Source organism: Ostrea edulis, chromosome 8 (assembly GCF_947568905.1).
Source record: "Ostrea edulis chromosome 8, xbOstEdul1.1, whole genome shotgun sequence".
Lineage (NCBI taxonomy): Eukaryota > Metazoa > Mollusca > Bivalvia > Ostreida > Ostreidae > Ostrea > Ostrea edulis.
This window is the reverse complement of record NC_079171.1, coordinates 76,082,349-76,095,439: the sequence shown is the minus strand read 5'-3', so window position 1 is coordinate 76,095,439 and position 13,091 is coordinate 76,082,349. Positions and strand designations below refer to the sequence as shown.

The following is a 13,091-nucleotide window of genomic DNA, read 5'->3' as shown; positions in this document are numbered from 1 at the left end:
ACTCCTCACACCTAGTATACCATTATTGATACGCATACAACAGCTGGTTAGTTGGACCCAACAAGGGATCTTTTGTCTGAATCCGAGGGTCAAGTAAAACAGCTGTTCTATAACTATAATCTATAACTGTTTTGTTATACACCTTAATTTTCATACACCCTTCAAAGACGGAATGTATTATGGTATTATGATGAGAGGAAGATGCCTATTGTTTTTCAAGGTCAGAAGTCAGAGATCAAGGTCATAGTATTATTTAGTAGAAAAACCTTGTAGGCAGGATACTAACCCAACCGTAAGCTACAGATTATTGCAACTTGGTATATTTGATCACCATGATGTGAGAAAGATGCCTATTATTTTTCAAGGTCAAAGGTCAAGGTTGTGTATTAATTGATAAGTAAACCTTGTTGGCAGAATACAGACTATTGGGGCTATGACTGTCAAGCTTGATACACATATCCCTCATGCCAAGTGGAGGAAGCCTTTTGTTTATGAGGATCAAAGGTCAAGGTTGTAGTATGACTTAGTAGGAAATTCTTGTAGGCAGGATACAAACCGAACCGCAAGATCCAGGATAGTACAATTTGGTGTATTGAATCACCATGATGAGAGGAAGATGCCTATTATTTTTCAAGGTCAAGGTTGCAGTATCACTTGGTAAGAAAATCATGGGCATATTATGTACTGTTGGCGGTACTCTTATTTCATGTTGTTTTTACTAGATCAGTCTATGCGAAAGTTTTTTGGACCACACAGGACATTCGGTCCTGTGTAATCAATGAACACACCGGACCGAACCAAATTTTGTCAGACCGAAAAACCTAATGTAAAAAAGTGAAACAAGTGAAAATGCAAAACCAAGGGAATCTTATTTATTATACTAGTAATACTATACCAGGGATCCCTCCCGTATAATACTCTAGACAGTCCATGCGGTTTTAATCACATTCATTTACGTATTTGGATTTGTGTGCTATTTTTTACTTATAACAAACATTTAAATGACTCCGCATCAAAATAGTAAAACTCAAAACCGGACACTGAGACATCGGACATTCCGGTCCGGTGTAAAAAATGATGCGTCGGACCTGAGGCACTGCACATCGGTCAGGTCCGACGGTCCGATGTCTTTCGCATAGACTGCTAGATGCACTTAGTTTGTTGACTTTTGAAGTTTTAACAGGACATTGTGAAGCTAGGATTATTAGGTTGAACCTTGTCAGTTGATGTATTCTTTAAGAGGGTGTGTATCTTTTTATATCACTGTGACCTTGATCGTTTTGAATGATAGGTTGTATTGACAAACTAGATTGTTATAAAGAACATAGAAATTTCAAATGAAGGGCCATGCCTCTTTCAAAGGGGAAATAATGAAAAAAAAATGCAAAAATAGGGTCATGCCATTTTAAAATCTTTTCAAGAACCACTGGGTCCAAAGAGCTGAAATTTACATAAACACTTCCTGACATAGTGCAAATTCAAGTTTGTTAAAACCATGATCCCAGGGGGTAGGATGGGGCCACAATAGGGGATCAAATTTTACATACAAATATATAGGAACAATCTTTAAAAATCTTCTTCTCAAGAACCACTGAACCAGAAAAGCTGATATTTACATGAAAGCTTTCTGACATAATGCAGATTCAAGTTTGTTAAAATCATTGCCCCTGGGGTAGGGTTGGGCCACAATAGGGAATCAAAGTTTTACTTGTGAATGTATAGGGAAAATGTTTTGATATGAACTAAGGTGACTCGGGTAAGCTGTGTGGCCCATGGGCCTCTTGTGTTGAATTTGTTAAGGGTTAATTGGGAACGTATATTATGCCTTAATAACCAAGTACTTATTAAAAGAAATATTAAATGTGAATTGTGTAAATGAAAGTTACTATGTTACAGGGACATCCAAAGGCCACTGCTCTCTGAAGGCTCACCCATCTGGAGGATCTGGAAGAGTGCATAAGATTGACAGTCTCACACCTGAACAAATCGGGTTAAAATTTTAATATTATTTGTCAATAACTCAAAACAACCTTATCTTAGTCCAAAGCAGAGTAAATTACCGTACCCTAGTATAAAACAGGGGAAACAACCTCACCCCAGTACAAAACAGAAAACAACCTTATCCCAGTACAAAACAGAAAACAACCGTACCCTAGCACAAAACTGAAAATAACCATACCCTAGTACAAACAGGAGAAACAACCTTACCCTAGTACAAACAGGAGAAACAACCTTATCCTAGTACAAAACAGGGGAAACAACCTTATCCTAGTACAAAACAGAAAACAACCGTACCCTAGTACAAAACTGAAAATAACCTTACCCTAGTACAAACAGGAGAAACAACCTTATCCTAGTATATAAACAGGGGAAACAACCTTACCCTAGTACATATATAAGCTGGATCTAGCTACAGAAACATGGTACAGGGTATGAGGTGTAGCACCTGATGACGACCTCAAAATTCTTGCCTAATGACGATCTCAAAATTGTTGTATGGCAAAATTTATAATTAATAACTAATAACTAGTAGCACTCTATTATCAAAATTTTCTTTGGCGACCCTACCCTAATTCTTTTCTGTATATATTTTAGTTATTTCACATGTATATACATACCTACATGTACATCCCTATTACTATTACCTGTTACTAATATTACTAATTATTACTAATTATTACCTTCTATTAAAATCCAAATAAATATTAAATATTCTGTTATTTATAAAAAAATATATAATATATTAAACACAAATTATTATTATTATAATTATTAAATAAATCAAATCAAATAAAAATTATTATATTAAATTTTCTTTATCATTTGTATTAATCATTTATAAGTTACTTCTTTATTTAATTATGATTTATGACATATGACCACATGTATGTGTCCGGCCATCAAAAGACAGTACCACAGTCATTAGACGTGTTGGTACACGATGGTCCTTATTTATTTATATTTATTTATTTTTAAACCATGGGACAACCCATACGTCCCATACGGAGCATATGTATGTTACTACAACACACTTCAACTTCACTACGTTGGTGCATTTGGGAGGTGTTGGAGGGTGAGGCTGGATCGCAATGAGATGGATAGTATTATGGCAGATAATACAGTCACCATTCGGTTAACGATATATAGTTAACCAATCCTACGAATATCAAACAAACAAAGGAAAACAACCTTACCCTAGTACAAACCAGGGAAAACAACCTTACCCTAGTATAAAACATTGGAAACAACCGTACCCTAGTACAAAACAGGGAAAACATTCTTACACTAGCACAAAACAGAAAACAACCGTACCCTAGTACAAAACTGAAAACAACCGTACCCTAGTACAAAACAGAAAACAACCGTACCCTAGTACAAAACAGAAAACAACCGTACCCTAGTACAAAACGGGAAACAACCTTACCCTAGTACAAAACAGGGGAAACAACCTTACCCTAGTATAAAACTGAAAACAACCTTACCCTAGAACAAAACAGGGGAAACAACCTTACCCTAGTACAAAACAGGGGAAACAACCTTATCCTAGTATATACCGGGGAAACAACCTTATCCTAGTACAATACAGGGAAAACAACCTTATCCTAGTATATACCGGGGAAACAACCTTATCCTAGTACAAAACAGGGAAAACAACCTTATCCTAGTACAAAACAGGGGAAACAACCTTACCCTAGTACAAATCAGGGGAAAGTACCTTATCCTAGTACAAAACAGGGAAAACTACCTTACACTAGTACAAAACAGGGGAAACAACCTTATCCTAGTACAAAACAGGGAAAACAACCTTACCCTAGTATATGTGCACGGTGAAGATAACAAATAGTGATCAATCTCATAACTCCTATAAACAATACAAAATAGATAGTTGGGCAAACAAGGACCCCTGGACACACCAGAGGTGGGATCAGGTGCCTAGGAGGAGTAAGCATCCCCTGTTGACCGGTCACATCCACCGTGAGCCCTATATCCTGATCAGGTAAACGGAGTTATCCGCAGTCAAAATCAGTGTGCCAAGAATGGCTTAACAATTGGTATGAAACACGTCAGACAGCGTTTGACCCAATGATAGGTTATATTGACAAACTATATCATTATAACGACCATAGAATTTGCGAAATGCTGACTTCAATTGAGACTGTTGAAATCCCTGTACCATCAACTTGTTTGTCAGTAGCTTAACTCGATTTAAAAACTGACTATACCCAGAACAAGCTCTTGTATATCGAATCAGTTGAGATATATAAACACCATATGCAGGTGATAACGTCTAGTCTAGCTCTATAATTCGTCTTCTTTCAAACCACGGGTTAGATCTAGTTAATGTCAATATGAGCTACTACTTCCTTTACAAGATCAACAGCATTTCTGCGGCCATGGTAGCTAGTATCGTTAAACTCTTCGTCTCCATGCTATTTTTCTAGGTATTCATGTATCACACAATTTGTGACTTTGCACCTTTTTAGCTCACCTGAACTGAAGGTTCAAGTGAGCTTTTCTGATAGCTTTTTGTCCGTCGTCTGTCTGTCTGTTCTGTCTGTCCGTCTGTCTGTTAAACTTTTCACATTTTCGACTTCTTCTCCAGAACCACGGGGCCAATTTCAACCAAACATGGCCAAAAGCATCCTTGGGTGAAGGGCTTTCAAGTTTGTTCAAATGAAGGCCATGTCCCTTTCAAAGGGGAGATAATCACAAAAATGCAAAAATAGGGTGGGTAATTTAAAAATCTTCTTCTCAAGAACCACTGGGCCAGAAGAGCTGAAATTTACCTGAAACTTCCTGACATATTGGAGATTCAAGTTTGTTCAAATAATGGCCCCCGGTGGTAGGATGGAGCCACAAGGGGAATCAAAGTTTTACATACAAATATATAGGGAAAAATTTTTAAAAAAATTCTTCTCAAGAACCACTTAGCCAGTAAAGCTGAGATTTACATGAAAGCTTCATGACATAATGCAGATTCAAGTTTGTTCAAGTCATGGGCCCCTGGGGTAGGATGGGGCCACAAGTGGGGGGATCAAAGTTTTACATACAAATATATAGGACAAATCTTTAAAAATCTTTTTCTCAAGAACCACTGAGTCAGAAAAGCAGATTTTTACATGAAAACTTTCTGACATAGTGCAGATTCAAGTTTGTTCAAATTGTGGCCCCCGGGGATAGGATGGGGCCCCAAGGGGGGGGGGGTCAAAGTTTTACACACAAATATATAGGGAAAATCTTCTTCTCAAGAACTACTGAGCCAGAAAAGCTGATTTTTACATGAAAACTTTCTGACATAGTGCAGATTCAAGTTTGTTCAAATCATGTCCCCCGGCGGTAGGATGGGGCCACAAGGGGGAATCAAAGTTTTACATACAAATATATAGTTAAAGTCTTTTTTTCAATAACCACTGAGTCAGAAAAGCTGATATTTACAAGAAAACTTTCTGAGATAGTGCAGATTCAAGTTTGTTCAAATCATGGCCTCCGGGGGGTAGGATGGGGCCACGAGTGGGGAGGGGGGGTCAAAGTTTTGCATACAAATATATGAAAAAGCTTTAAATATCTTCTCAAGAACCATTGGACCAAAGAAGTTGACATTTGCATGAAAGCTTTCTGACATAGTGTAGATTCAAGTTTGCAAAGGGTAGTTTGGGCCATAATAGGGACTATTAGGTTTTACATGCAAATATATATGGGAAGTCTTCAGATATGGGCCAAGGTGACTCAGGTGAGCGATGTGGCCCATGGGCCTCTTGTTTTCTTTTTCACGCGTTTGCTTCTCACATACATTCCGATGTGCGTCATATTTTTTGCATTAGTTACCATTTCCGCACCAGTGTTTCGTAAAGTTAGTAAAAATAATATGGAATATGAATTAGTTTAAAAGATAAAGCGTACTTGTATTTACATGAAAATGCTTGCGAAAATTAATCAGTCCTAGTATGGACGTTAAAATTTGACGAAAAGTAATGATTGTCATCATAAGGGGGGGGGGGGGGGGGTATTTTTCGCAAACAAGGATCGATTATAAAAGCACCTGAATAGTTCGTACGTTTCCCAAGCAAGATTCGGAGAAATGTGTGTCCAGTTCTAGTTTCACACTACTATAGTGAATATCAACAAACGATCATCATCTTACACTTGCACCGAGTCATTGTTTACACACGATTGACTTGGTTTTTGTAAGTGGCTAGATATGCAAATTGCATGTACATGTAGGAGCGATTTCGATGACTTGTAGGCTATACTATCAAAATTACTTTGGCACATACAAATATATAATATATGCAATGTATATGAAAAGGGGGACTTGTAATCAACATAAAATAAAGATTATCATTTGACAATCAACAGATTTATACATGACACTTGACAGCGGTAGCAAATTACGACAAAATATGACATTTTCCCCGTGATATAACGTCGTGACGTACTTTTTTATTGTGACGTCATATAGTGTGTCTGTACAGCATTGTGATTTTTCTCGGGAAGCTGTAACTACGCTGCGTCCGGTTCTAGATTTATAATAAATTCGCAACCATCACATGATCATCGTCCCGCATATCCTTAAGATGTAAAGCAGAAACGCTTCTACCAAAATTGTGAAAATTTCATGATCCCCAGGGTAGGGGTTCTGACCCCAGGGTGTGGTTAAACCTAGTATATAGTGTTTATGTGTGAGTTTGCTGATACTGTATAAAAGCTAAATGCATACTAAGGAATAGTAGAAAAGGAAGTACAAAAAATGGTGAATTTCACAACCCAGAGTTTAGACTCTAGGATGGGTCCAAATTAGTCAAATCTTTTAATGTTATAATGTTAATACACCTATAGCATTATAGTATTGAAGTTGTAAGAACACATGCTGTTTTATACTTTTGCTGAATGTTAAAATTTAGCTTAGATATTCAGAACAGGAATATTTTTTCAAGATTTCATAGCCCTAGTACTCAGGTGACTGATAAGGCCTGTGGGTCTCTTAAGTATAAAACTAGTAATTGTAATTTGAATTGGGAGACATGAGTTTTTGTTATTATAGCCCCCGCAACAAGTTGGGGGGGGGGGGGGGGGGGGGTATATACTGGAATCGGGTTGTCCATCCGTCCGTCTGTAGACGCAATGGTTTCCGGGCTAAAGCATTATCCTTTCCACCTACCGTCACCATATCATATATATGGACTACCCATGGGATGAGGATGTTCCCTGTCGATTTTGGGGTCAAAAGGTCAAAGGTCAAGCACACTGGACATCAGAGTAGCAATATGGTTTCCGGGCTCTATATCGTTATCCTTTCCACCTACAGTCACCATATCATACATATGGACTACCCATGGGATGAAGATGTTCCCTATCGATTTTGGGGTCAAAAGGTCAAAGGTCACGCGCACTGGACATCAAAGTAGCAATATGGTTTCAGGGCTCTAAAGCATTATCCTTTCCACCTACAGTCACCATACCATACGTATGGACTACCCATGGGATGAAGATGTTCCCTATCGATTTTGGGGTCAAAAGGTCAAAGGTCAAGTGCACTGGACATCGAAGTAGCAATATGGTTTCAGGGCTCTAAAGCGTTATCCTTTCCACCTACAGTCACCATATCATACATATGGATTACCCATGGGATGAAGATGTTCCCTATCAATTTTGGGGTCAAAAGGTCAAAGGTCACACGCAATGGACATCAAAGTAGCAATATGGTTCGGTTTGTCATGCCCTTTGTTTTTTACACTCAGAAAAGAGGTAGTTTATACCTATTACCAACACCCTTTCGGAAATTTGGTAAGCGGGCGGTATTCTTGGTGAGCATTGCTCACAGTACCTCTTGTTTTTCTTATTTCATTATGATTCTTATGAATGTTGATTCAGTTTTTAAAAAAAGGTCAGCCTTTTTGCAATTCATAATATATTCATGTACACTTACAAATATGATGAGTCCTTTATGACCAAGTCATCCTTGTGCAATAATCTTAAGTATTTTTGATGAATAACTTAATTACTTCAGATGGAGAATCAAAGCACGTGTTATATATAAAAGTAGGATCAGACCGTATTCAAATCCTCGTAGGGAGGGAAAGCTGTTTGTTGTAACTCTTACTGATGACTCGGCTGAGATTAAGGCTACTGGATTCAATAATGCTGTAGATAACTTCTATGAAGTACTGGAGGTCAACAAGGTAGGTATTTTAAGAATTTTGCTTTTGATCAACACTTCGGATTCAGATGCTTTTGTGAAATAATACAAATGTTTGATCTTTCTATGTCCTCCTTGACACTTTGAGTTTAGTTGTTCCTGGAATTGTTATAATTCATAAGAATATTGGTTTCTACAGGTGTATTACTTCAGTGAAGCCTCACTGAAAGTAGCCAACAAACAATACACAACAATCCAGAATGTCTACGAGATGGACTTTAACACTGACACCATCATTGAACCCTGTGAGGATGACAGCAGTCTGCCGAGAACAACAAATTTCAATTTTGTAAAAATCAATGAGCTGAACAGCAAGACTCCCGATTCTGTTGTTGGTGTGTTAAGCTTTGAATTATAATTTTATGTACCTTTTAGTATTTTCATTATTGACACATTTTTATATGCTTGTGATAGACAGGTCATATTATGGTATGGCGCAATGCATCTGTTTGTCAGTAGTTTGTGGGTCAGATATAAACAGGTCATTTCTCACTATAATTGGCATAATATGCACATCTGCCAATTGTATTAATGAAACAAATAACTTGCTTATGTGATGTTTTCCTAGATGTGATTGGTGTGGTGAAGACCTGTGCAGATGTAACCACCACCATAGCCAAACAGAAAGAAGTCACAAAGAGAATCCTTCAGCTTGTAGACCAGTCTGGGATGTTTGTCAGCCTGACACTCTGGAGGGCTGATGTAAGTACAACCTAAGTCAGGGTGTCTGTAAGTCTGACACTTGGAGGGGAGGGGGGGGGGGGTAAGTACAACTTAAATTCAGTTTTTGCAACAGTACATTCTCCAACTGAAGCATTGATCAGTTTCAAGCAAAGATTGCAGGGAGTAGTGGTAGATTCCTGCCCCATTAAAGACAGCTATAAAAATGTGCATAGTTTTTTATCCACCCACTGCCCCATGTTACCTTTGAACATATGTTATTGTTGGACTTTTGGGTTATTGGATGACACTTTAAATTTTGGGGTAAGACCATGCCAATTTGTAATCTAGTTCGTCGGATTCGCCGCTTCTATTTGTAACAAATCCAAATTATAATATTATAAAAAAATAATATCCGCCCGCGTGTTCAAAAATATCCGTAAATATTTTTTTTTAGTTTTTACAACAAGCGCACAAATAACCTTGATGTATATGCTGACAAATGACAGAAGCGCGGGCTCTCGAGAAATTTCCTAACAGTGTAATACGGTTAAGTTATTCATGATGTCAATCTTAATATGTACAATACTTCATAACACTGGATTGGAAGTTGTTCCTTATGCTGGAATCGAACTGGAAGCCGATGAAACTTTTGAAGCGCTATTCGATGCCACTATTTAGAGAACATTGATAGCGTATGATTGATTGTTTGATTAGCCTATATATTGACTGAAGTCTCTCTTGAGAATATTTCACTCACATGAAGACGTTACCATTGCCGGTGAAGGGCTGCAAAATTTAGGCCTATGCTCAGCGCTTATGGCACTGAGGGATCTTTATCGTGCCACACCTGCTGTGACAAGGATCTCAGTTTTTGCAGTCCTATCTGAAGGACCGCCCCATTTATTCGCCTCTTACAACAAGCAAGGGGTACTGATCGATGACTATTTTAAACCGGACCGACAGTTAACGACAAATTCACAAAAGGTTTGGTGATGTCATATTAAAATTCAAGAAAATGCTTAAAGCGATGCAATGGATATTGCATTTGCAATGAATGTCAAAACTGGATGTGTCCCTAGCAATATGCACATCTCTGAATCGAAAGTTTGTAGAAATGAAACTTAAATAGAATTCTTCAACAAAACCTTATCAGTTAATGTTGCAAAGTACATGTATTAAGTATAAAGAAAATAAGTCTTTGAAACCTGAAATACTTCTTATTTATTGACGTAAACTATATCAACAAAGTTGAAAAATATAAAGTTTATGTGGTAAACAAATGATATCTGATGATTTTAGATCTTTATTTTTAGGCGCCTGCTTTTTAAAATCACACTTAATTCAATTAAAAATATTTATATTTTTTGCATTCACTCGCCTCATAATTTTTATCTCCAAAATTAAAAATAATATTTGTAAAATAATTTCGCCCTCTCGCCTCACTTTTTTTGTTTGAAAATCCGAAGAACTATTTTACAAATTGGTGTGGCCTAATTAGCAGCAACGATAAACTTTCCTACTCTCCAATGCAGAAGAGCTCTACAGTTTTGGTGGGGATCCAATTATCAATAGCAACACAGTCTTAAGTGTTTTCTAGTCTAGAGGACAATACAGGCATATAATCCAACTTTTCACACACACACACCCCCCCCCCCCCCACTCCCGCTATGCACAAATGAATTTAGGGGGTGGGGTATACTGGAATCACCTTGTCCGTCTCTAGACGGCCCATTTAATATTCAAAGAAGTTATGAATATTTTTCCATTGTTAAGGTAATAGTCGAGAGTGTATCTTAAAGGGTTTTTACCACGATTTTTAATGTAATTAAAATCAGAAGGAGTAATCTTAATAAAGCACGTTTCTGATGTTATATTGTTTCATTACTACCAATAATTGATGCAAACATGCATTTTATCTGCATATATTCAAAGCTTCAGCTTCTCAAATCATCACTAATGAGCTATCTAGTCACGTGATGCGTCATGACGTCATACGTGTCAATGTACTGCAGCAGCTATGTATGTGTGTGTGAATAGATTCTATTGAAAGTCATAAATTATACAGAATCGATAGTTAATGTTCCGACATCGATGACATCCCGTTAGCATTTAAGATTCCGCCATACATATTTGAACCTGCCACTGAGCCAAATCTTAAAGAAATTCCCTCAGCAAACATTTATATTAGCCTAATACTACATCGACATTGACCATTCGGACGGAGATCCCGCTCACAGAAAGGATGGAACGTTTTCAACTTTTGTTAAATATCTGAATGACACATTTCGTTTGCAAACATTTTGACAGGCAATATATCGTTGCATATGAAATCAAAGAACTGTGTATATATATAAAAAGTGTATGCTACACAGAAATTTCTGTGGGTGCCAGACCACGGCGACTTCAATGGTTGCCTCAATACCTGGTAAGCTATAGGCCTAAGAGTTCTCAAACTGAAGGCAGTCTCTGATTATGTCCAGTCTGAAGGAATTTGTAAACAGAAATGTCGATATCATGAATTAAATGGGTTAGAATGATATATGTAAGTTCGTCATTGAAGATGGTTTTCCGTTGGTTCTAAATTTAGTTCTAAGCTCACAAAATTTCTCCGACTTGCCTCATTGGTAAAAGTAAAGTAACTCTTCTTTTTTGTGCTGATTATTACAGCTATATACTGTACAACACAATATAATGGAACTTGTAACTGTTGAATATCTCCATTTTGTATCAATAGCCTGCTGTATGTGCTGTTCACAACTTGTTTAAATGTTTTCATGCGTGCTCGCTTCACCGCGATTAACACGTATGACGTCACATACTAATGGCGCGAAAATATGCATATCTGGCTTTTTGCACTTTCGATACAAAATAATCACTAAAGCACGCTCTATATCGAAAAAATAATAATAGCACGATTCAAAACACATTTTCAAATAAATTTACAAACAATAAAAATCGTGTAAAAACCCTTTAAAAACTAGTTATTCTTCATTTGGCACAAATTCACCATTTCCCACTGTATGGGGGGGGGGGGGGGGGGGGGGGTTATTGGTATTCTTTAATGGTATTAATCCTGTTATAATAACTCTAGTTTAATTTCTCAGGCTCAGGAGTTTGATGGATCCAACCATCCTGTCATTGCAGTGAAAGGGGCCAAGGTGTCATATTTTGAAGGTAAGTGGGACTGCAGTTCCTCTTAAATTACTTTACAATTGAGGCCAACTTTTTTTTAAATAACTGTTTTAAAGAAGCGCTGACCGAAAGTTAGGAAAAATTTAAATAAAAATAAAAGTACCCATTCATTCTTGTTTGTTTATTCCATCCACTGACTGTTCCTTGTTGAATGAGAAAAGAATAAATCGTCAGTCTGGTTCCCGTGCCCACCATTCATCAATCACTTGTTGGAGTGATCAATGTGTGACGGGAACAAGAACCAGACTAATATGGGTATTTATAAAAGGAAACATGTCATTGGCTGATTTCACAATCATCATCGAATCAGAGACATTGAAACGTATGCCGATATTTAGCTGGGAAATGAAACTGTCGCGCCAAGATGTCAGCCCCCATGACTTGAGGCATTTTGATTAGGGATGTGCGGTGCACCGAACATTTCGGTGCACCGCGATTCATACCATTCGATTCGATGCTCGATTACAAATTCCGGATTTCGGTTCGGTTTAGATTTTACTTTCACCAAAACAACAAATATGGCATCCGAGTGATGTGATTTAAATCACTACTGTGTTGAGAGTTAGCATTTTCACATCTCAGATAACAACAAAATATGGTCCGTAAGATCATTGCAGTTTATCTTTACATGACATATAGCATTTCTGTCAGTGGACGAGTGGTGAAGTGAAATCAACATCGTAGGTAATGACACAGATTTGACAGTTAATATGAGAGAAGTAAACCAATAAAGGAGAGATTTTCAAAGACTTTCAATTGATAGAATTGTTGAATTTTTGCATATCAATGAAAATAATATCATATACATTTTAGATTCGCTATAGATTTGTTTAATAATCCAAAACTTATGCAGCACATTAATATAACAAATTTTAATAGACTGTCAATGTTTGTTTTTTTCTATCAAAGTTATAAAATGCCATTATGAATAGATATGATGCTTGCAAATGACGACATATAGTTATATAACTTGAATAAAATAAAACCAAATATGCTACTCATTAAAATTGTTAATTTGTGTGGTGTCATTAGATAAAAT

At 37.1% G+C, this 13,091-nt stretch overlaps 1 pseudogene; it reads left to right on the top strand.

Annotated features, from left to right (window-relative positions):
* The window catches only part of LOC125667386 (uncharacterized), a 115,268-nt pseudogene that overhangs the window by 15,513 nt on the left and 86,664 nt on the right, over positions 1 to 13,091 (top strand).